The 25,718-nt window shown below is 45.9% G+C and overlaps 1 long non-coding RNA gene across 1 annotated transcript in view; it reads right to left on the bottom strand.

The window, feature by feature from the left end:
• The window catches only part of LOC109027651 (uncharacterized), a 38,537-nt gene that overhangs the window by 563 nt on the left and 12,256 nt on the right, over positions 1–25,718 (bottom strand). The window contains exons 2-5 of the long non-coding RNA XR_002006676.3: positions 21,881–22,037; positions 19,673–19,874; positions 18,782–18,889; positions 15,975–16,161 (exon numbers count right to left, since the gene is read on the bottom strand). This is a non-coding gene — a long non-coding RNA (uncharacterized lncRNA). The remainder of the gene's footprint in view (positions 1–15,974; positions 16,162–18,781; positions 18,890–19,672; positions 19,875–21,880; positions 22,038–25,718) is intronic.

Below are 25,718 nucleotides of genomic sequence, written 5' to 3'. Positions count from 1 at the left end.
GGCAAAGATTGAGGGGTCTCTAACAGTGGGGTCCTGAGGTCCCCTGTCTCTGTGGGAAAAACATGGAGGACTTGCTAAACTTTGATCCCAGACTGTGGACTGATTATGGGCTACAATGGGAATGGACCGAATTAACCAGCCGAAGGGGTCAGTATCTGACCTGTGGCTGACGAGGTCCCCAGATGCCTCACCAGGAACAGCCAGCCTTCACCTTCCTGGAAATTCTCCCATGCTTTCTAATCACAACTTAGCTGCTCAGTGTCTCAGTTCCTCCCGGGAGTATTATCTGTCATTTCAGCATGCCAGCACCCTGTCAAACCCATCTATTCATACAAATGTGCTAATAGGAGAGCCTTCTCTTTCTTCCAGAAGCTTCTGTCATGGGCAGAGGAGGACAGAAAAAAAGGACAGGAGGGGAAAATGGGAGAGGAGCAGCCTGCAGCATTAGGGACCCACATTACAGTGATTGAGAGGAGAGAACAGAGGGAATCATGGCAGACCCATGGGGGTGGTGTTTACGACAGATGGGGTCTTGCAAGGGAACACTCTGCTCATCAATGCAGAGGCAGATAGCTAACATATCTGCAAGAGGACCAGCTCCTGGGAGCCATCCTGTGAGGTACTATGAAATCCCTGAATGTCATTTCACATGTCTGTATATTTGAGTCTGCATGTGGGGTGATGGAGGTGGAAAAAAGTTTACACTACCCACCACAAAGAATTCCTATCCAAGATGTGCCCATGGAAGTTACCAGAGACTCTCACCATCCCTCCTGGCCTGCCCCACCCTCTCCCTCCTGGGTGATTACCCCACTCTGCCTTCTCCCATTCCCCAATCAAAATTCCAAGATCTAGGGCCTCCAACTCCATTTCCACCCATAGCTCTCCTTAGGGACTACCTTCCAGGGGCCCTGTTAGAGTGAGCTCATGTAAACAGTAAATGGAGTCACTCAGCAGCAGCTGGCAAGTGTTTTCAATGAGTTGGAAAATCAGGTTGAAGGTATCGTGAAATATGGTGCTTACAGAGAGGCCCAGATGCATGGGCTAAGTACTTTGTGATTAGGCCTGCCTTACCCATTCCTCCCTCCAGCCCCATCTCTTCACCCTCCTTCTTTCCTTCTCCAGAGTTTTTAAAGTTAAAATGTGCCTGTGTATTTTATTAATATCTTGTAAGAGAAGCTTCTTTAAGCAAACGGTTCTTTGCCTTAGGGGTCAATGTGATCTTTTTTGTACATGTGTATAGCAGGATATGTTGGGCTTGTAAATGTGTGTGAGTTTCTGAGTGTAGGTGCCGAATAAATGTTTATTGATGATGCCTACCTATGCAATCTGCATGGTGCTTGTATTTCTATTGCTTGTGCATTTGCACATCATAAACACACACACACACACACAGAGGCTTGCTTCCAGAGCCATACATGCTCTATTTTTAGTTTCTGAGTGTCCTAAGAGGTTATATCCTGTCTTGATGGGTGGACCGAGAGCACACTTGGATTTCTACCAAGATATATTCTCCTAATTCACCAGAACCCCTGCTTCCCGCCCATCCCCTACACAGAGCATCTCACGCCATGCAGTGCAGGGAAGCACATTCCTCAAAGCTCAGTTGCCCACCTCTGAGCAGGTGCAAATCCACCCATTGCATCCTCCCATCCACCTTTCTCCCCTCTGACTTCTGCTCTCCTTCTAAATGGTCTCTTTCCCCCCTGCCTCCTCCTCCTTCGTTTCCCTTCTCCAGACAGGCAGAGGTTAGGTGTGCTTGACCAGGATTCACCAAGTGCAGACATCAAAACAGCAAAGGGATGTGGACACCATCTCCAGCCTCTCGTTTCATGGACTGGCTAAGGTTCAGGGATGCTGAAGGATTTCTCCCATGTGCCCAAGGTAGGTCACAGAAGAGCCTGCTCCAGAGCGTGTGTTTTCCCAGCCTTTCCCACAACCTGGCCCCCGGTGAAGGGAGCGGTTCCTCTCCACCGACCCCTGCCTCCCACATCAGAGGTGCTGCACCCAATGAGTGCGGCCAACCAAGACCACCAGGGGATGAAATGAGTCACATCAACTGTCTCTAGGATGGAAACTTGGTAGGGATTCTGTTTCCTGTGAGCAGGAAGAACGTGAGATGAGACACAGGAGGACCGATCCTGCTGCTCTCAGGCCTCTCGTATGACTTCACAGAGGACAACTTTGGCCCCTCCCCGCCCAGCTCTGGCAGGTGCATGTCAGTGGACTCTGTCCAACAGGCAGAGTCCATGGAAAGGAAGGACAAGATGATGTAAGCATGAGATCCCAGATGCTGGCCCTGGGAGGGGTTTTAGGGACCATCTCCTCATTCAGTGTCTTTGCATTACACAGAAACTGGGCACATAGAGGCTCCAGGACTGGCCAAGGCCACCGGGACCGGTCCCAGGCCTTGCACTCCCAGAGTGCTGTCCCGTTTACAAACCCTCGCCATCCATTCCTTTTTGGAGTGAGTCCTGGTGGCACTCCTATAGGAACAGCATGTGGGGAGGCCTAGGTGTGGCCTGGCCTCAGATGAGGACACCATCCAAGTGACCCGGCCGCTGCATCCCTGCTCTTTGTGCCACACCCCAAGTCCCTTTGCTTCCCGGAGATGGAGCAGATGACAGAGGCGCACGGAGGAAGCGGGCCTGGGGACACACGGTGTGCCGAGCTCTTTCGTCCACCTGGGTCGCCCTCCACAAAGCTACTGCTCCGGGCTTCCCGCGCCGGTCCCGGGGCAGCCAGGAGTTGACGCGGTCGGCGAGGAAGGGGCTGCGGCCGCGCGGTTCCTTCTCCAATGACAGGCGCGCCCTCTGCTGCTAGAACTAGGAAGCGCGCGCCTGGCCCGGCTCAGATTCCGAGCTTGGAACCCGCAGCCGCCCGCACCCTCCAGAGAAACCGGCTTAGAAAAGCCTGCCGCCGCGAAAGCAACCAGAGGCCTTCCCCCTTCCGGGGTGCTCTGAGGACTCAGACAGGAGGGAATAGAACCTGGGAGGAGAAGGAAGAGGAGCTACCTGAACTCTGTGAGGAAAGGGAGGGGATCCTTGCATTTGGGATTTAGGACAAAATCCTTGCATTTGGGATTTAGGCTCCTTCCCCATCCTTTGTCCTCTCCACGAAGCTCCTCTCACCCCAACCACCAAACTGTGCCCATGAAGTGAATGGCCCAATAAGGAGCCTGTGGGAGCCACAGTGTCTGGAGATTTTACTCGGCCATCTCTTGAGCCCTGGGAAAAGTTTTAAACTGTTCACTTTGGCAACTTCGAGCCTGGTTCAAAGCATGGTGTCTCCGCAGGAAGAGTACAGGACTGGGAATGAGGCCTCCTGGAATCTGGTTCCATTTCAACCACTCTTTTCCCCTGTGCTAAGTCCTGTGTCCTCTCTGTGGCTCAGTTTCCTGACCTATTTATTACATGGGCCTCTCATGTCCTGGAAAATTCATTGAGGTATCAGGTGTGCTACAGCATTAGCAAGCCGTGGTGCCACTGCCCTGCTCTGACTGGGTTGTCTTTCCCTGGAAATGGGCAGTGGTAAGAGGAGGGTGGAGACAGAGCCTCCGGCCATCTCCCCTGCTCCTCGCCCCTGCTGGGACTCCCACTGCGCAGTGTTTCCCTCTTACCTCTGGACAATCCCACAGACTCCTTCCTCCAGGCAAGGCATCCCCAAGGATGTGCAAATAAAAATGCTGTTGGTGGTGGAGGCAACATATTCAGTGAAAATCCACCAAGGATACTGGCTGAGGCTGGAGCAGGATGGGGGTGAGGGGAATACTGCTCGAGGAAGGCAGGAGGGACCAGGGAAGAGGTCCTTGGACAGCACCAGCCGGAGGGTCCAAGCATGGGGCCGTGGAGGCGGCAGGGAAAGGAAGCTTCTCTCTGATTTTAGAATGTCCGTGGAGACAGCTTTGAGTTGCTTTCCTTGTCAGATCACAAGCATAGGCTTTGGGAAGAACTGGTGAACAAACTATAAGGTGGCATTCTCCTTGTGCCTAGGACAGCTACTGACCCCCTCAGCCTCACTGACCTCATCCAGAAATTGCGGATGTAAAACCTACCCCAATGCAAGTAAATTCCTTCACCCAGTAAGCAGCATAGTAGTGCACAAAATTATTGTTGTTATTATTATCATGATCATCGTGGTCCTATCAGGCCTAACCCTCTTATTTTCTGCATGATGTTCCCTTACTTGAATTTCTGTTTCCTCATCAACAAAAGTCATGTTTGCCCCTCCTTAGTTCTGGGGGTTGTGGTGGGGAGGAGGAAAAAGGCATCCCAGGTGCATCAGCAGAGGAATGTCCCTGAAGGACCCGAAATGCTATTATTGAAGGCTAAATGTTCCGTGGCTAAAAGCTGCTGTAGCGATCTTTGCATCCACTTGATTTGAATGGGCACATTACTGTAATGTCCCAGCGCTGCAGTCAACACGGGGAAGGTTGAGCTATTTGTAACAAGATGCATGAGCAGCATAAAGATCAAATGGTGGAAGAGAGCACGTCTGGCTCACCTGAGAAAACAGGGCTAGTGGCTTTGAATATGGCTGGAATCCATCCATGGCCGCCTGCCTCAGAAACCGCTGCCTGGGGCTTCCTGTAAGGAGGACTGGAAAGACAGGAGCAGGTGGAGAAAGAAGGCAAATATGAGGAGCAGAGAGACATAGACAAACCACTGGACACCGTGAGAGAGAATCCAGTCACAATTCCAGCTCCAGGGGCATTATGGATGCTGAGAGTCCCGTCCTCCACCTGCAGCTCTGAGAATACCGCCTACCACCCAGCAAGCTTTCTCCAAACCCTCATATCTGGACTGAGCTCCTCATTCTTTGGTGTCAAGCCGTTCAGGTGAGCAGCTCCAGCCTATTTCTCCCCCTGTTCTCCTGTCCACAGGGACAGAGCATGCTACAGCTGCAGGTCTCCAAGGTTCCATTTGGAACAGAGGTGGGGGCGCGATTGATGCCCTGGAAGGACTAGGGAGGTGGCAGGAGATGGAAACTAGGGAGGTGGCAGGAGAAGGCTGGACAAAAACACTTGCAGACCCTGATCAATACACCCTCCAGGCCAGCGCTGCCTTTTAGGTCATCTCCATTGACCCCCATCAGCTCCTCCCCAGAACTTCATTTGAAACTAATATTGGGAAGGGCCTGCGAGGAATGTCATTTGGCTGAAATCAAACCCCCCATGGGATGACCAAACACTCATCCTCCTTTTTCTTTTCCTTCCAAACCCTGGGAAAATCTCTGGGTCTTGGTTTTGTTATCTGCAGATTAAGAGTAGGAGTCCAGGCTCTCTAAGGACCCTGCTCACTTCTACCTGGCAACCTGCATAACTCACGCCCTCTCCTGACATCACATGTGGCACGGACTCACACTCACGCTCAGCGTTCACTCCTATTTCTCAGCCTCATCTCCACACGTGGTGTCCCTTTGCCCTCCCCACTAGCAAGGCCGGTGCCTTTCAGCACTGACATTCTGATGGCTGCTTCCGCCCTCCCCACCCTCCCTCTTATCACAGGAGGCGTTCCTCCCAGCTCCCCCTCACCGCATTGGCTGCCTCATGCCACTCTTTTTTATTATTATGGCAAAATATGCATAACTTATTTTTTGTCATTTTAACCATTTGTCAGCATACAATTTGGTGACATTAAGTGCATTCACAATATTGCGTAACCATCACCACTGTCTCATCATCCCCAGTGCAAACTCTGTACCCATCCCCAGATAACCTCTAGCCTACTTTGTCTCTATGAATTTCACTATTTTAGGTTTCTCATATAAATTGAATATGCCGTATTTGTCCTTCTGTGTCTGGCGTATTTTGCCCAGTACAATGTTTTCAGAAAGTCTGTCCATGCTGTAGCATATATAAAAATTCCCTTTCTTTTGATGACTAAGTAATATTTCATTGTATGGATATACCACAGTTTACTTATCCATTCATCCTTCCATGGATACATGGGTTGCTTCTACCTTTTTGCTATTGTGAATAATGCTGCTATGAACATTGATGTGCAAACATCCCTGCCTTCAATTTCTTTTCAGGATCTACCTAGCAGTAGGACTGCCAGATCCTACGGTAATTTTGTGTTTGTATTTTTGAAGAGCTGCCAAACTATTCGCAGAAGTTGCACCATTTTGTATTCCCACCAGCATTGTATGGCGGTTCCAATTTCTCCACATCTTCACTAACACTTGTTATCTTCTGTTTCTTGATTATAGCCCCCCCAGTAAGTGTAAAATGGCTTCATTTCTTCTTAACTTCCCTCAACACTCAAGATCTTTGTACTTTTGTCTGTCAGCCCTAATCTTACAGCACACTAGGCACAAATAACCCAGTTGAAGGCTGAAGGCTCCTTAAGGCCAGTTTCTATTGTCCACAGGCCACCAGGCAGGGCCCAAGAGTGGCGTGTCAGTGGGAATAGCCAGTGTCTCCATGAGCCAGTTTTGGTCACCGTTGTCTGCCTTAGACTGCAAGGTCCTGAGCCCAGCTGTCAGTCCATCTCCTTGGCAGAACCTGGAATGCCCAATAACTTAAGAGTGGTGTTTGAGGAATAGGGAGAAAATTAAATGTAAGAGGATTTTTTTAAGTTAGAGGACACTGAGACTAAAAGGACAGGACCCAAAGAGTGAAATGGGAGAGGAGAAAGATTGAAGGAGAGAACTAATCCCAGAATCCAATCTCCAGTGAGGCAGATTCTGCAAGCTCCTTGGCAGTGCCTGATTCTGATGCCTCGTGGATCTGAGCTGGGAAATTGAAGAGATGGTGTAGCCCAACTCCACGCCTCCTTCACTACAAATCAGCTGCAGGGGGCTGAGGGGCACAGCTTCCCCTGGGGCTCTGCTGGGCTCCAAGGAGCCTGGGTGCCCCCAAGAATTTCAGCTGGGGCCCCAGCAGGCTGTCCAGCCATTGTCAAGACAGCTGTAGCTCTGGGCATTGCCAAGGGAGCTTCTCATTGCCAGGCCCTGGAGGGCTGCAGCCTGCCCCAGGAGAGGGGCCCTTGGGGACTTGGCCACAATGGAACCTGTGTGGTCCTGTTAACCAGTCAGTGGCTTTGTCCCTGCTTCTTCATGTCCAGACAGCCATGGGAAAAGCAAAAGAGATGCCCAGAAGCTCACTAACAAGGTGGGATAAGGGAGATGAATGGAGACAGCCAGAAAGTCCGGAGAGAAGATTGAGAGTAAGCACACACTGGGGTAAAGGGGGAATGGAGAACACTGATCAAAGGTAAAACCAGTGTGTAGGTCTAAATTGCAGTGCTTTCCCCTCTCTGGCACCTTCTCCCTCCCTCTTTTCTCATCTCTCTCCCAGTTACTATCAAAGGAAAATTTATGAAGGGCTCGAGGCATTGGATATTCCCTGTATTTCAATCTAAGTTTTTGCAATCTCCAGTGAACAGCTCGACTGCCTCTGCCTGTCAGGGAATTTAAATTGCAGATGGGATGGTGAACCCATGCCCAGAGCAGGAGCAGCCCCTCTGGTGAGCACCAGCATTGCTTAGCAACTAGGTCGGGAAGAACTTTAGGAAGCAGCAGAAAGTTCCACTCTGGAAAGTGCCCTTGAGCCAGGGCATCTCCTGGGAACAGGGAAGGAGTGTCCCGGAAAGAAGCAGCAGCCAGGTTAGAGATCTGCTCAATCCAGGGTCAGGGGTATGGCCAGGGGGTACAGTCAGCACCACTCTGCTCAGTCACCATTGAGTGTGTCCTTCGTCGAGGGACAGAATGTCTGCCAGCCTCCATGTAGTTTTTGACATTCATTGTTTTGGAGAGAGCTTTCAAATGCATGGTATCTTCCCTATGTGCCCCCTCACACCTCACACACCAACAACAAGTAGAAATGGAAATGAATAATACCAACACCCTAACATACACACAACATGCACACACACACTTATATGGTTTGGCTGTGTCCCCACCCAAATCTCATCTTGAATTATAACTCCCACAATTCCCATGTGTCATGAGAGGCACCCAGTAGGAGTTAATTGAATCATGGGGCTGGGTCTTTCCCGTGCTGTTCTTGTGACAGCGAATGAGTCTCACACTATCTGATGGTTTTATAAAGGGGAGTTCCTCTGCACAGTTTCTCTTCTCTTGTCTGCCACCACGTGAGAGGTGCCTTTCGCCTTCTGCCATGATTGCGAGGCCTCCCCAGCCATGTGGAACTGTGAGTCCATTAAACTTCTTTCTTTTGTTAATTTCCCAGTCTCGCGTATGTCCTTATCAGCAGCATGAAAACGGACTAATACGCAGACATAATCACAAGCTGAGATAGGTAAGCATTTATGCTACTAAAAACAAAATGCCAGCAAATACCCACAGCAGGTCAAAAGGAACAAACCCATTAAATCTGCTCCTTTTCCCAGCTCAGTTCTTGGGACAGTGTTTCTTTAATTATGGCCTTCCCTCAATAAAGTGTTTGCTACATTTAGCATCCTAGTCTGAAAGGCAAGAATGTCCCAACTATGCTTGAGGCCATCATCAAGGCATATGCTTTTACAGTGGAGCTTGAACAACACGGGTTTGAACTGCAAAAGACCGCTTAGACGTGAATTTTCTTTCAACTCTGCTACCCCAAGACAGCAAGACCAACTCTTCCCATTCCTCTACATAAAGATAACAAGGATAAAAATGTTATGATGATGAATAGTAAATATATTTTCTCTTCCTTAAGGTTTTCTTAATCACAATATCTTTCCTCTAGCTTACTTTATTGTAAAAATACAGTATAAAGTACCTATAACATACAAAACATGTTAATCAACTGTTTATGTCATTTGTAAGGTTTCCAGTCCACAGTAGACTTTTAGTAGTTAAGGTTTTAGGGAATTGAAAGTTATTCTTGGATATTCAATTATGTGGGGGTGTTCAGCACCCCTAAACCCCGTATTGTTCAAGGGCCAATTGTACTTAAATAATTGGCTTGAAAATAAAAACGTAAATAGTAGTTCAATGTGAATGTTTGGCAAAGTCTGCAGATTCTGGTGTTCCATCAACTTAGAACTATGACGTACCTTACACACACTGTCACAGAAAAACACCCCCATGTCAGACACACCCAACTACTCCTGGCCTGTGTCTAAAAGAAAGCTAATATATTTTCTGGGTTCCTGTTTTAGTTTGAATCATGTCTTACCTAAAAAAGATACATAGAAGTTCCAATCCCCAGTATGACAGAATGTGAATTTATTTGGAAATAGGGTCATTGCAGATGTAACTAATTAAGAGAGGTCATACTGGAGTGTGCTAATACAGTTCTATTAGTCCATTCTCATGCTGCTAATAAAGACATACCCAAGACTGGGTAATTTATAAAGGGAAGAGATGTAATTGACTCACAGTTCCACATGGCTGGGGAGACCTCACAATCATGTTGGAAGGCAAGGAGGAGCAAAACGATGTCTTACATGGCAGCAGGCAAGAGGGCATATGCAGGGGAACTCCCCTTGATAAAACCACCAGATCTCATGAGACTTATTCACTATCACGAGAACAGCATGGGAAAACCCTGCCCCTATGATTCAATTACTTCTCACCAGGTCCCTCTCACAACACTTGGGGATTATGGAAGCTAAAATTCAAAATGAGATTTGGGTGGGGACACAGCCAAACCATATCAACTGTCATGTGAAGATACTGGGACACAAGGAGAACTCCATGTGAAGACGAATGCAAGATTGGAGTCATGCAGCTGCTGAAACACCAAGGATTAGCAGCAACCCAGAGCCTGGCCCTGCCAACACCATGGCTTCAGACTTCTGGCCTCCAGAATTGTGAAACAACACAATTCTGCTGTTTTAGGGCCACCCAGTTTCACCCTAGGAAACACACACAGTCCCTTTTTGTTATTCTGTGGGAATGTCCGGGAAAGTCCTGTTTACAGATGGTGACAACTTGCTGTGGGATAGAAATGAGTCTGCAGAGGAGAGAGCTGGCCTTGCAGGTTGAGCTTCTGGACACAGATGCTCAGATGGAGTTTGAAGGATTGAAAATCTTTGTGACTTGGGGCAGAGAAATTGATATTGACTTTTTGGTTAAACTGTTATTTTTCATTAAAAGTTTGCTCGATAGACAGCTCATGGCCCTTGAGTGGAATGTGGGGAAGCAGTGCTTTTCGGAGGGCTCAGGCTGATGCAGGGCCTAGCACCTTTGCCCTCATCTCGCTCAGATGCTGCCTGGTGCAGCTGTTAGCTTGTCCTGCCTCTGCAGGGGAAGGAACATCCTCCAGGGCTGGGACCCTCCTATCTCCCTCTCTCTATCCCACAGAGTGCTATGCACTTAACAGGTGCTCAGCAAATGTGTGGCACATCAGATGCATTGGGCATAAAGTATAAAAATCATGATCTGCTCAAACACTCCTAGTGAAGCACCTGTTGAATTAGCACTCAAATCCATTCATTTCTGAATTATTATTACTGCTGTATTACCAATTCCCCATTTGACCTGGGAATAATCCTGTTTTTCCTTTTGAGTCATTCAGAGTATTGTATTTGCATAAAGCTAAACTACCTGACTTTATCTTCCTGGAAATTCCACGAGGTAGTGTGATGGGTTTGATTACCCCACAGCTGAGCGACTGAGCCAAGTGTGGGATCTGAGCACTGACTGGCAAGGAAAGCTGCAAGGGGCGTGGGCTGAGAGTTGGAAGAAGATGGTTCTAGACTTGCTCACTGGATGTGCAAGTGACTTCACCCCACGACAGGGTATCAGAGGTACCAACCTGTTAAACGAAGGCATCAACAGCTTAACCATTCTGCATAGGACTCTTTGACCTGCTATCTTCCCACTGTGGTAGACAGAAAAGTGCCACTGAGATTCCCCATTTCTGTGGTCAGTAGAGACCCTCCCCTCCGCACCCCACAGCTGACAGCTCCTTCAAGGTCAGCTTCAACTGAGCCACATCAGGGGTCTGAGAGGCACAGGCATCAGAGGCCTGGTCATTTTGTCCTGATGGACAATTCACACTCCAAAGCTTCCAAGGTTTTTGAGGGCCTGCGTGACAGACTCAATTCAGCTTCTGCCTCTTCTCAGTCCTACTTCCTCCCCTTCCTTTCAGAGGTATTGATCCCTAACAACATCTCACAGACCAAACTCCATCCTAGCATCTGCATCCAGAAGGCACAGCTTGTGACACCAAGTGTATTAGTCTGTTCTCACACTGCTAATAAAGACATACCTGAGACTGATAATTTATAAATGAAAGAGGTTTAATGGACCCACAGTTCCACATGGCTGGGGAGGCCTCACAATCATGGTGGAAGCAAAGGAGAAGGAAAGGCACGTCTTACATGGAGACAGGCAAGAGAACATGTACAGGGGAACCGCCCTTTATAAAACCTTTGGATCTCGTAAGACTTATTCACTATCACAAGAACAGCATGGGAAAGGGAAAACCCACCCCCATGATTCAAATACCTCCCTCCAGGTCTTTCCCACAATGTGTGGGGACTAAGGGAGCTACAATTCAAGATGAGATTTGGGTGGGGACACAGCCAAACTATATCACCAACTCTCTCCTCTGCAGACTTTTTCAAAAGTTGTGATTAAATAGATATAGCATAAAATGTACCATTGTAACCATTTTTAAGTATACAATTCATTAAGTGCATTCCCATTGTTCTGCAACCATCACCACCATCCATCTCCAGAACTTTTTCATCTTCCCAAATGGAAATGACACACTCAGTAAACAACAACTCCCCATTCTCCCCTCCCCTGGTCCCTGGTAACTTCTTTTCTACTTTCTGTCTTCATTATTTTTCCCATTCTAGATATCTCATATAAGTGGAATCATAACAGTGTTTGCCCTTTTGTGACTAGTTTATTTTTTCTAGCATGTCTTCAAGGTTCATCCATGTTGTAGCATGTGTCACTGTTTCCTTCTTTGTAAAGTCTGGATAACAATTCCACATGTGTACTTACCACATTTTGTTTATTCATTCCCCCGTCAGTGTATCACTGGACACTTGGGTTGCCTCTGCTTTTCAGCTATTGTAAATAATGCTGTGCAGACTTATTTCTTCTCACGCCAATTACCTACCCCCTTATACAGATGGGCCTTCCTAGCCTCCTTCAGGATAACCAAGAGGTAAGAGGAAAGGCAGGCATATTCAGAGTTTCCCAATCATGTGATCAAGAGGGGCAATTGTTCCAGCCCCTCACTGCCTCAAAGTGATTAGCTGGGCAGTGTCCTAAGACCAGATGTAGGCAAACAGACAAGGCAATATTTGCTTTCCAAGGAGAAAAAAATGTGCACAAGATGCACAGGCGAATGACAGAAAAGCCCTGGGCCAATCCAGGAAAGATTCATGCTCTTGCATCCTTTCTGGGGTCTCTTTCCCCACAACACTGTCTGTGATATTCCTTGGAGGGGTAAACAGAAGGTGAGCATCCCGCTCTGAGCTTTGCCTTGTCCTGCATCCCACTCTACACTAGCCAGGGAGAGCCCAGGAAGGTTGATATGTTACAAATAATAATCCCTGACCTGAAAAATAATGATTGAATGCAGTCATGCAACAGCAGATTTTTGGATGCCTAACGTGTGCTAGGCTCAGTGCTAGGCATATGCCACCTAGTCATCTAGATCACCCTTCCAAGAGCTGAGAAACCCCCAGTGTAGGTCTCCAAATGTAATGGGGCAGTCCCAACCAAGCACAAGATAAGTGCCCAAGGGCGCTGTCCTCTCTGGGATGTGAACTCTGCTCCTGCTCTGAAGACCTGCACTTCTTGACTTTCAGTTCAGTTCCCCATCTATCCATGCATCCATCCATTCATTCCACAGTTGTCTTCTTATCTGCCAGATGCTGTTCTGAGGAAGCAAATGCCTGCCCAAGAATGGTGAAGAATGCTGCCCTAGTGGATAAAAAATGCACACATGCACACACGTGCGCACACACACACAGAATGAGAAATATTGCTGTGATGAAGATGTGCCCTCATCTCAAAACTATAAAATAGAGCCTCTGACCAACTCCAGTAGGAGGAGAAGCACACCTCATGCCCTGCCCGCACCAGGTCAACAGTCAGCAGGTGTGGGAGTGCTATCTCTGGCTGCTCTCTCTGTAGGAGACCTTGGGTCGATCAGCCATGAGTCAGTCCCTACCTTCAGAGGGCCCCTCAACTGCATCTCTTAACACCAAGTGGCCCCTAATGAAGACTCGAGGCCACCCATCCAAACAGGATCTTAGCTGTCAGTTGTCACTCAGGAAGGAAAAATTCCAAACTGAAGGCATGTGTGCTCTCCGTCTATGCCAGACAGCTCACTGCCTGTCACAAGCCAGATATGATGTATAGGAATAATAAGGCCGCTCGAATTACCCATTATGTGCTGTCAGAAAATCACATGATTTCTTTTTTAATATTGCAAATATCTGGCCCCTGGAAAATGATGATGATGCTATCTCCACTAGGCTAGATGATAAACAGAGTTCCTGTGCCAGGGAGCCACCGCCCCTCCTCCAGGGTTGTCTCAGAAAAGGCAAGGAAGGATGGGGAGAGGCTCCTGAAGTTTTGAGCTTCAAGTCCCATCTTCATCTGGCACAAATGCCCCTACATTGCACCTCCCTCCAGCCAATGTTCCCTGGCTTTCCTGACAGCATGGCTGAGGCATAAATGCCACTTCCTCTGAGTGGCCTTCCCTGACTGCCCTACCTAAACAAGCACCTTGCACTGTTGGCCCTCCAAGCACCTGCTTTTTCATTCCCAGCATTACACCCGTTTGCTTGTTTAATGCATCACTTATTAAACAATAAGCTCTGTGAGGGCTGTCTTGTTAATTGTTCAACCCATAGTGCCTAGCACATTGTAGGGCACATAGTTTGACCCAAGTAACCATTTGTTAAGTAACTTAATACTCAGTAAACACTGCTTGACGGATCCACACTTCCTAGAACAGTCAGTGCTTCTCAAACTTCATCGTGCATCTGATCACCTAGAGGGCGTGTTAAGCCACAGATTACTAGACCCCACCCCCAGTTTCTGGTGCAGTAGGTCTGGGTGGGGCCTGTGGATTTACATCTCCAACAACATCCAAGGTGATGACAATGTTTCTGGTTCGGGGGCCCCACTTTGAGAATCACATCCCTGAGAACTGCTTATAAATGCAGACACTCACTTCCTGCTTTCCTGCCTTCTGGGCGTATTTATCAGAGCTGTCCATGTGACTATAAGTGACAGATGCAAAACCGGGTTCTTCAGATCCAGTTTGTCCAAACTGAATAAAAGTATTCTTATCCCTAATAGTGGGAAGGTAACTTGAGGCCAGTAGATGCAAAGTGAGGTGAGTTGCTCAGCAAGTCCTGGCAGATACAGCACAGAACTCTACGTACCAGATACACAGTTTCCTGTTCCAATCACTGAGCTGCACTTTTCTGACACCAACTGTAGAAATGAGTTGGCTTCCAAGTGGCTTATTAGAGAACAAATTATTCCCTGTTTTTCTACTCTTTCCATGTGAGTTAATCTGCAAGTCTAAAGTCCAAGCAGGTGCCAGAGTTATTCCTGCAACTGGCACCAAATTGCATTCAGAAAGCACAATTTGCACTTCGTTAATGTGCCTCAGAATGGGATAATCTACATTTTACCCAAAGGCGGCCTCCATCCCCACTGCATTTTACCCTAATGTGCCAACATACAGGTTGCCTGGCTAACGGGGCCTTTGCACATCCCACCATTTGCCAAGCGACAGTCCTTACCTCTTCAGTGGAGCAGAGGAGGAAGGACCCACCCTCTGCAGTTCAGAATCCAAGAAGCACTCTCTATTCATACTTCTTCTTCTTCCTCTTCTTCTTCTTCTTCCTCTTCTTCTTCTTCCTCTGCTTCTTTTCCTCCTCCTCTTCCCCCTCCTCCTCTTCCCCCTCCTCCTCCTTCTTCTTCCTCTTTTTCCTCCTCCTCCTCCTCTTTCTTCTCCTTTCTCTTCCTCTTCCCCTTCCTTCTTCCTTCCTTCCTTCCTTCTTTCCTTCCTTCCTTCCTTCCTATTCCTTCCCTGCTTAAACTATTCAATCCGCAAACCATTAGGGAGACCTAGAAGAGCAGGCACCTGTGCCAGAGCAGAGGGGACATGCAGTGGCCCACGGAGGTGTTGGAGACCAACAGTATATCAAGGCTGAGGCTGTGACAGAGGCATGAGAGGGTGGCCAGGGCTAAACCCGGCATGGTGTGTGGGGCTCCACGGAGATGAGGAGCTTGGGCAGCATGAGACAATGAGCATGGAGTGTGGAGACCTGAGGAGTGAGGAGGGCTTCTGCCTTAGGGCAGAGGACAGCCCAGCACAGGCTAGAGATAAAATTGCATGAGGAGGGCATCCATGCCAGGAAGGAGTGATGGCAGCAATGGAAGATTGGTTACACATAGGGAGATTTATCAATTAAGGAAATATGTTCAAGATGACTAGAGCCAGGATTCCGGCTGGCAGAGAGGGGAGCCACAAATATAAAAAGGAAAAAAAAAAACCTAAAGTGAATCCTGAGGTGTTAGAATTTATAGTATATATGTGAACTTGGGATTTTTAATAAATAGATAAATAAATATGTAAATATGAATGCAACTTTATGTGTACACATACCTATATGTAAACATACATGTATATATTTCTTCACTCTGTCCCCCAAGAGGGCCTGAGGGACACTCCAACACCAGTGAGCACACCTAACCTCCTGGATCTGGGTTTCTAAATAGCATTCTTCTCTGCAAGGAACGAGGACTCTCCAGGCTGGTGCAGGAAATTATGAGATGAGCCTGGAAAGTCTCGTTGTGCCAGAAGTAAGGACGTGCTCAAAGTGTGAAGGGAAGATGAGAAAAGCACACAGAAGCCAGACTGGAGGGACTCCTACTGGCCAACTCAGAGGCAAACAGAGCAAAAATAAATAAATAATGAAGATCATAGGTTGCAATCCATTGAACAAGATATAAAACCCTGAGCTCATACCAATAAAAATAGATAAGTGAACAAGGCTGGTCTCCAAATATCTCCACACATGATTACTTACAAAGAGGAAAAGAGTAGCTTGATGGTGGAGACGCCTGGCAGACACTACGGCAAGCAAGTGATCAAAGTCAGCATCCCTCATTCCAAGACAAAACAGAATCGTGTGCCGCCTGATAAGATGAGATGAGAAGTTTCTGTGAAACTCTTGCCAAAGATGTATGGTCTGAAATTAATCATGAGGAAATGTCCTACAAAGCCAAAGTGAGGGGCATGCATCAAAACAGTTGGCCTGTAGTCTTCAAAAGCATCCAGATCCCAAGCATTAAGGAAAGACTGGGGAACTATTCCAGATGGAAGGACACCATAGAGACAAAGCAAGTAAATACAGTGTGGGATCTTGGACTGGATCCTTTTGCTATAAAGATTATTCCTGGGGCAACTGGCACAACTTAAATGGGGGCTGGGGATTCAATCAGTTCCTTTCCTGCCTTTGATGGTTGTCCTCCGGTCACCTAAAAGCATGTCTTTGTTGATAGGATACATAAACTAAAGTATTCATGGGTGATCGACATCACTTCAGCAACATACTCTGAAATAGTTCTGGAAAAAGAACGATGTTTTGCTGTACTTACAGCTCGTCTTTATGAATGAGATTGTTTCAACAACACCATTTAAGAAGCTATCACTGTGATGCCCAGCAAAAGGCTTCAGTCTCCTTCAGCCCACATTATCTGGCCATGCTTGCAATGAGCTCAGTCTGCTTAGAGATGCTGAGTGAGTCAGCCTCACACCTCGGTGCTGAGGTCATCACAATCATGCCCGCCATCTAAAATATTCTGCATGGAAGAGGGAATTGAGCAGGAGACAGGTGGACTCCATGCCCTTCTGGAGCCCTGCATTGATTTCAGGAAGGATTCAGGCCACAAGAATTGGGAAGATAGACATCTCCATCAAGTGGGCATTGGGTCTGTGGTCACAAGAGCAATGTCCCAACTTCTGGTCTCATGTCTGGCCCTCGCAGGGGCTCTGCTCTCAGGGGTATACCCTGGGAAGCTTCTGCCTCCTCCTCTTCCATGTGAGGAAGGCTGGTAGAGCAGGGCTGTCTATCCTGGAGCATGGGTTGAAAGAAAGGGCATGTTCCTCTCAGGGCCTGGAGCTCCTGCCTAGGACAAGAAGCCCTTCCAAGGACAAGAAGCCTCTTCCCGAGTAGTTCTGAGTCTACATCTGTCACCATAGTGCAAACACAGCAAAGAAAGACTCATGTGCACCCAGGAAAGCGTGGCAAGGGTAGTGAAGGATCTGAAAACCATGTCATGAGAAGTGAAATCAGGTGAGATGGAGCATCTGTCTTCACATATGTGAGGGGGTGGCTCATGGGAGACACTAGACCTATCTTATATAGCTCCAGATTACAAACTAAAACCAACAGTGGGCAATGGAAGGAAGTGTAGTTCAGCCCCACATAAGGATGGAACTTTCCAACACTGTCCAAAACGTCCCAGGTAGCCCACACAGCCTGAGACCCTAGAAGTGAGCAAGCAGACCCTGAAAGACCACCCGCAAGGGCTGCTGCAACAATGTTCAGACCAGACTATCCTGATGTAGATCAACTTCAGCATCTAGGAAAAGGAGCCAGAAATTCAGTGAGCAGAGCAAAAATGGAGAATGGCTTTGCTTATGCCAACAGGATGGCCCAACAAACCAGCACAGCCTCTGTCTCCCCAGCAACACGCTGTCTGCCACCCAGCCCAACATTTCCAACATCCAATGTGAATAAGTGTCAAATGCCGTGGTCAGGGTTTCTAAGAAATGCCCACAACTTCATGGTACCTTGAATACCTTACATATGGGACTCAGTGGTCCCAGATTCCTGTGCCTCACCATCAGCACCACAGAGGTTGCTCCTAAGTCCAGCTTGACCACAGATCAACGTGTTTATAGCAAAAGGACCCAGTCCAAAATCCTCTGGCCTCTTGAAAAGGTGAGATGGGACATCTTCATGATGAACCCTTAGCCTCATCCTTCCATCATCAGTTTCCCTTACTTCTACCCTTGACCCTCCATCCCTTCCACATCATACAGGTGAGCAAGGAGCAGGCCTAAGTGGAACAGAAAAGCCGTTCTCTCCTTCTCTCCTTCCCACTTCACCAAGAGTTGGTGATGCAGACAAAAGGTCATCTCAGCCCCGGAGAGAAACAGTAAGGTGCTCTGAGTCTAGTTATCATCACGATTCACTTGGAGGCAAGGATAAAGCCAATACCGAATGCTTTAAATTTTTCCCTTTGGAAAGTTGTAATCCACTGAAGGGTCTGTCATATACATATATATGGTATGGTTTCAAATTTGCATTCATTGTTCCCACTGAACTTAATAAAAGAAGGAGACATGGTGATTTTAAGCCAGAGAAGGGGGCTTTCCTGTAGCACATGGAGAAGATGTTAGAGCTTATTGAGTCATCATATGGGATACATTATTCCCCAGGGGCTTGAATAAAGAATCAGAGTAGTGAGATCTTATTCAGCATTTGATGTTTCAATTTCCCAAGGAACATTCTGCCTGTTGAATTTGCAGCTTGGATGCAATGCTAAGCAGACCCATTGGCCAACCCCTCCCATCTCCACACTCCCACTAAGAGTTTTAAGGAAGATCAGTTAAGATTTATTACACATTTTTATTATTCAACATATATCCTATTCAGATCCATTTGCACAAGTCACTTTTACAGAATTCATGTATTCACATCACATATTGTTAGCAACTTCATTTTAGTGTCTCAAAGTTTACCTAGTAGAAAAGTCCAAAGTTGAGAACAACTGACAACCAGATGTAGAAATATATATATTTTTTATTTCTGGAAACTCTGCTTACTTTACTTAGCTGTTGTTTCTGCTGCACTGCATGTTGCATGGTACTGCTCACTGATAACCCCTCTCTGTGGCGTCACCTGCCCATGGTGGAAAAGCCAGCAAACCTGCCCTGGGTAAAAGCAGGCACAAGCAGACAGTGTGCTGGACTGGCCATCCCAAGACCTGGCATCCAAGTTGGCTCCACTGCTAACTCACTAGGAACCTTGGGAAAATCCGCTTCAACCCCTCTGTCCCGGAAATCCGATCTGTTCTATTTACTTTCCAGAGTAATGGGGAAGGAATATCAAGATAATGGATGTGAAAGTGCTCAGAAAAATAGGAAGTGCCTTCAACCTGTAAAGTTAAGCCTCTGTCATCAGGATCAGGTTTAGAAAACAAGGTCTGAACACAGGGCTGTAAAGCAGACAGGTTCTGAGACACGCCTAGCTCAAATCCTCATTTTACAGGTGAGAGCACCATGGGATACATGTCACAGCTACTCACAGGACAGCGGCGGGGCCAGTCAGGTTTGGATGGGACACTAGAAGCCCCAACACATATTCAGATGCCCACCCAGTGGCCATGTAGCTGCCACTTGATTATCTTTGCAGACGAGGAGCTCACCTCCTCAAAGGCAGCCCCTTTCACCTTTGAAAGGCTTAGGTGCTTAGGAGACTTTACCAAAACATGAGGAAGACGAAGAAATTATGGTGGCCTTTTCTCTTCCAATCATTGGTGTCACTGATGCTAAAACAGCCCCACAGACTGCATCTACCCCCTTTCCTATGCAATGTGCATTGAGTCCACATGTGTTGCCTATGACACTTTTCTTCTCCAGCCTGTGCATCCCTACTTTCTTGGTTCCTGCCTCACTTCAGTCTGTGTCATCCTGGTTACCCTGCAATCAACATACTTGAATTTGTCCAGAACTGTCCCCCAGCTCCTCTTCCAGGTGGCCATCTTATCTTTGGCTGTTGACAACCTGGATGTTCAGGAACTCATCTGTCACCTTCCTTTTGAGCAGCTACTGTCCACAGCTCTTTAATTCCACAGTAAGCCTGGGTGTCAGGCCTGGACAAGGAGAACTCCACCTGTTCCTTGTACATGGTTGATACCTAGCAGAAGACGACGACCTTGGAACGACCCAGGAAGGTGGACCCAGAGTCTGAGGCTTGGCTGGGGTGCTGGTCATGGGCCCCCACTCCAGTAAGGAAGCCCCCTACACGTGTAGAAGGCATAAAGAGAGGCCTGTTGCCATGGTGACTGTCAGGCAGCCTACCCTGCCTGAAGCCTGTGAGGAAAAGGCTCTGGGAAGGATCGTAGTGAGATGCAGGAATTCACCCACAACCACTACCAACCCTCCAAGGGCATTTACTGAATCAAGCAGTGCCTGGGCTGTTTCAGTTGTGGTCCAGAGAGGATGATGGGGCAGGGCTGGCGTAATCCATTCCACAGGAGGGAAGGAGGCCTTCAAGGGCGTGTGTGTGTGTATGTGCATCTGTGCGTGTGTGTGTACATGTTTGTGTGCATGTGTGTGTGCTTGTGTGTGCATGTGTGTGCACCTGTGCCTGTGTGTGTGTGCATATGTGTGTTGACACATTGAACTGACACAGCATTGTTTTCTCCTTGGGCAAAGCCTCTTTCTTCAGGCGCCACTGTGACGTGAAGCATCTTGGAGCAGCTGGGGGGATATGAGTGAGGCTGAGGGAGTCATTCCTCCTCCATGCCCCCGGAGCGCTCTGCCCACGCCTCCATTAGCACTAATTACACTGTGCTCTAATTCTCTGTTTACACGTCTGGCTCTCCCACCAGAGCAGCTCCAGTGCAGGGGCTGCATCTTGTTTTTATATCCCTGATTCCTAGGACCATTCTTGACATATAGTAGGTGTTCATTAAGGGTTGCCTGAATAAACAAATGAATCTCTGCTAAGGACAGAATCAGAGTGTTCTGACTTAAAATGGCAGCATGCAAGATTGAGGTTCAAATCTCACAACAGCTTCGTGCAGCTCCTGCCATGTATAGGATACTGTGCTGGGCATACGGCCTCATCTTCAGGGACATCACACTCAGTGACAGGGACAAGGCAGAGGGCCATCATATTTGTAGGCACAAATACCCAATTACCCAACATATTTGTAGGCTTATTACAAATTGTCTTTATTAACCAGTCATTCCTTCATAGGACTGTAGAAAGCCTTTCTTTGTTGACCTTTTCCTGTCACTGTCAATACTTGAATGTAATGACATTGTATCTCTTTTAAAAGATTTCGTAATTCAAAATTTTCACTAATTCAGACCAAGCTTCCACAAATTAGTCTGAATTAAAGAAGTTTGATTGTACTAGGTTGACCCATATGAAATTGGTGCTATTCGACCATTTTTGACCTAGAAAAATGACAGTTTTATATGGTTCAATCTAACACATTTCTTTTCTGGTGCCCCTTTCCAAGGAACTAAAAATATTCTTTATTTCCATGCTTTCCTCCTATGGTATTTTAAAGATAAAAGTAGAAGAGTGGGATTGACTGCCACAGCCTCCAACCACCTGCCCCTCAGTTCACAAGTACAGAAACTGCAGACCTGGTGGGCACGAACTTAGCAGCCAGAGATGGGTGATGAGTTCCAGGCAATGACAGAGCTGTGAGAGGAACCCAGAAGGCCCACCACCAGGGTGCCTGCTTGATAGGTTACCAAGGAAAGGCCTGGCCTTATTTCATGTTTATTTAGTTGTTTCTAATTTACGTACAGTCCAACTACTCTTTTTGATGCATAGGTTTATGCATTTTGACAAATGCATATACTTGTGTAACTGCAATGGAGATAGAAAACAGTTCCATCATTGGTCAGTTTATTGTTTATTTGTTGTTTTAAATAATTGCTTTTATCTTATCCAGTTCCTTTTTTATTTCATATCCACGTTAGTGGAGACATGCAACTGAAAACTGAGTCCATTTCTTGTAATAGCCTCATCAGATTTATCCAGCCTTTAAGTCCTATTTGACATTTCAAAGCAAGAGAAGAAGGGACAGGAAGCAGTAGGATGAGATTTGGCACCAAGTTACATTGAGAGAAGAGCAGTTTTTTGCTCTAGATTCCCCATCTCTGATCAGAAGGACATACCAGCCAGGGAGGGAAGCCTGTGAGGATAAACTTTGCCATGCATCCCAGGTGCACTCCTGAAGAATTATGCCTAATTCTAATTCTATCAAAGAGTCTATCAATCTCTGTTTCTGCTGGTCACCAAACGTTGCCTCCTCTCCTCCCACCCATGCATTCCCTAGAGTTTCAAGTAAGCAGAAAATTGATCAAATCACTTGTAAATAAACTTAAATATAATGGACAAATTAGTATTATTTAGGAACTTTTTAAAATGTTTTTATATGAATAAATATCTTTCCGAAAGAATGGTTTTAAACCATAATGGATGGAATTTGTACATTCACATCAGGGTTGCTCTTTGAAACATTTCTGTGGGATGTTGTTGGCTTATTCCAAGTTTGCTGCTATTACCCAAAACATTGTTTGAACTTTGCTTCTGAAACTGCCTCCAGAATCAGTATACAAGACATACAAGAAAACCAGCCTCATTTTTCAAGTCACATATATTTCCATCAAGTATATTTTCCTCTTCCAGGATACTTGTGAGAGTTGCTCTCCACTGATTTTCATTAACCTAATGTCCAACCTTAAGGTCAGGAATAGAGTAGTCAAGCATCATTAATTTGAAATCCACTATTTTGGAATAAGAAATAGTTCAGACAAGTAAACTTCAACCATACAGTTGCTTTCTTTGAAAGAAGGATTTGTCAAGCAAACTAATCATATATGCAAATCAAAAGGCAACTATTTAAAGCTACTCAAAAGAATAAACTGATTAAGCATTCTCAAGTACATACACCCTATATTAAAGCATCTTTACCCAAGATATTTGTAGGCTCATTACAAATTGTCTATTAACCAGTCGTTCCCTCATGGGACTGTAGAAAGCCTTTCTTTGTTGACCTGTTTCCTGTCACTGTCAATACTTGAATGCAATGACATTGTATCTCTTTTAAAAGATTTCATAATTCAAACTTTTCACTAATTCAGACCAAGCTTCCACAAATTAGTCTGAATTAAAGAAGTTTGACTGTACTAGGTTGACCCATATGAAATTGGTGCTATGCAACCATTTTTTACCTAAAAAATGACAATTTTATATGGTTCAATCTAATACATTTCTTTTCTGGTGCCCCTTTCCAAGGAACTAAAAGCATTCTTTATTCCCATGCTTTCCTCCTGTGGTATTTTAAAAATAAAAGTAGAAGAGTGGGATTGACTGCCACAGCCCCCAACCACCTGCCCCTCAGTTCACAAGTACAGAAACTGGGAGATTTAACAGAAAGAAGAAAATCATTCAAAACACAACTTCTGCTTTCTTTGCTGTACAGAGCTTTTACATTCGATGTGGTCCTACCTGCTTACTTTTGTTTTTGTTGCCTGGGCTTTTGGTGTCATTTCCATATTATCATTGCCAAGAACTATGTCACAAAGCTTTCCTATATGTGTTCTAGGAGTTTTAGGGTTTCAGGTTTCATGTTTAAGTCTTTAATCCATTTTGAGTTGATATTTATGTATGGTGTAAGATAAGGGTCCAATTTCATTCCCTTGTGTATGGATATCCTGTTTTCCCAATACCATTTATTCAAGAGACTATCCTTTCCCCCTTGTGTGACCTTGGCACCCTTGTGGAAAATCACCTGACCATATATATGTGGATTTATTTCTGGGCTCTCTGTTCTGTTCCATTGGTCTAGATGTCTGTCTTTATGCAAGTACAATACTGTTTTTATTACTGCAGCTTTGTAATATATTTTGAAATCAGGAAGTATGATGCCTTCAGTTTTGTTCTCCTTTCTCAAGATCAGTTTGGCTATTCATGGTCTTTTGTGGTTTTACATGAATTGTAGAATTTTGCCTCCATTTCTGTAAAAAATTTACTGGAATTTTTTATAGGTATTTGCATTGAATATGTAGATTGATTTGTGCAGTAGAAACATTTTAACAATATTAAATCTTTCAATCCATGAACATAGGTCTTTCTTGGTTGTGTCTTCTTTAACCTCTTTGTCACTATTTTAGAGTTTTCAATAGACAAGCCTTTCATCTCTTTAATTAAATTTATACCTAAGGTCGGGTGTGGTGGCTCATGCCTATAATCTCAGCATTTTGGGAGGCCAAGGCGGGCAGATCACCTGAGGTCAGGTGTTTGAGATCAGCCTGGCTAACATGGTGAAACCCCGTCTCCACTAAAAATACAGAAAAGTAGCTGAGAGTGGTAGTGTGCACCTGTAATCCCAGCTACTCGGGGGGGGGGGGGGGCTGAGACAGGAGAATTGCTAGAACCCAGGAGGCAGAGGTTGTGGTGAGCCAAGATCTCACCACTGCACTCCAGCCTGTGTGACAGAGTGAGACTCTGTCGCAAAAAAAAAAAAAATATACCTAAGTATTTTATTCCTTTTGGAGCTATTGTAGGTAGAATTGTTTTCCTAATTTCCTTTTCAGATAGTTCATTGTTAATGTATAGAAATGCAGCAATCAACACAGTAAAAAGGCAACCCACGAAATGGGACAAAATATTTGCAAACCATATCTCTGACATAGGGTTAATCCCCAAAATATATTAGGAACTCCTACAACTCAATCACTCAAAAAAACTAACAATACAATTTTTAAAAGGGTAAGGACTTGGATAGACATTTCTCCAAAAAAAACATACAAATGGTCAACAGATACATAAAAAATACTCAACTTTACCAATGACCGGTGAAATGCAAATCAAAACTACAATGAGACATCTATCTCCTCACATTTATCAGAATGGCTATTGTCTGAAAATAAAGATAAAAAAAATACACAGTGCTAGAGAAAATGTAAGAGAATTTGAAACCCTTGCACACTATTGGTGGGAATGCAAAATGGTACAACCACTACGAAGAACAGTATGGGGGTTCCTCACGAAATCAAAAATAAACTACTATATGGCTTAGCAATCCCACTTCTGATTATCTATTGAAAAGAATTAAAATCAAAATCTCAGCCGGGCGGGGTGGCTCACGCCTGTAATCCCAGCACTTTGGGAGGCCGAGGTGCGCCGATCACGAGGTCTTGAGTTCGAGACCAGCCTGACCAACATGGTGAAACACCGTCTCTACTAAAAATATAAAAATTAGCTGGACATGGTGGCACATGCCTGTAGTCCCAGGTACTTGGGAGGCTGAGGCAGGAGAATTGCTTGAACCCGGGAGGTGGAGGTTGCAATGAGGCAAGATTGCGTCATCGTACTCCAGCCTGGGTGGCAAAGCGAGACTCTGTCTCAAAAAAAAAAAAAAAAAAAAAAAATCTCAAAGAGATATTAGCACTCTCATGCTCATTATAGCATTATTCTCAATAATCAAGTTGTGGAAACAGCCTAAATGTCCATCTATGGATAAATGGATAAAGAAACAAGAATGAAATACTATTTAGCCTTTAAAAAGAAGGAAACTGCAATATGCAACTGCAGCATGCAATATGGGTGAACCTTAAGGACATTATGCTACATGAAATAAGCCAGTCGCAGAAAGTACACAAATGATGTGTCCCTTCACTTACATGAAGTATCTAAAATAGTCAAATTCACAGAATCAAAGAATGCAGTGATGGTTGCCAGGGGCTGGAGTTGGTGGGGGTGGGGAGGAAGAAATGGGGAGTTACTAATAAGAGGCATAACACTTCAATTGAGCAAAATGAATAAGCTGTAGAGATATGCTGTACAACAATGCACCTATAGTCAACAACACTGTGCTGTACACTTAAAAATGTGTGAAGAAGGTAAATCTCATGTTAAGTGTTCTTACCACAGTGAAACAAAATTTTAAAAAGCACACACACAACTGCTGCAAACTGGGCATAAAAGAGTAACATATCCAGAATAAAC

This window comes from Gorilla gorilla, chromosome 6, assembly GCF_029281585.2.
Source record: "Gorilla gorilla gorilla isolate KB3781 chromosome 6, NHGRI_mGorGor1-v2.1_pri, whole genome shotgun sequence".
NCBI classification, from domain to species: domain Eukaryota; kingdom Metazoa; phylum Chordata; class Mammalia; order Primates; family Hominidae; genus Gorilla; species Gorilla gorilla.
The sequence above is the reverse complement of the archived record's forward strand: the minus strand, read 5'-3'. Positions and strand labels throughout refer to the sequence as shown.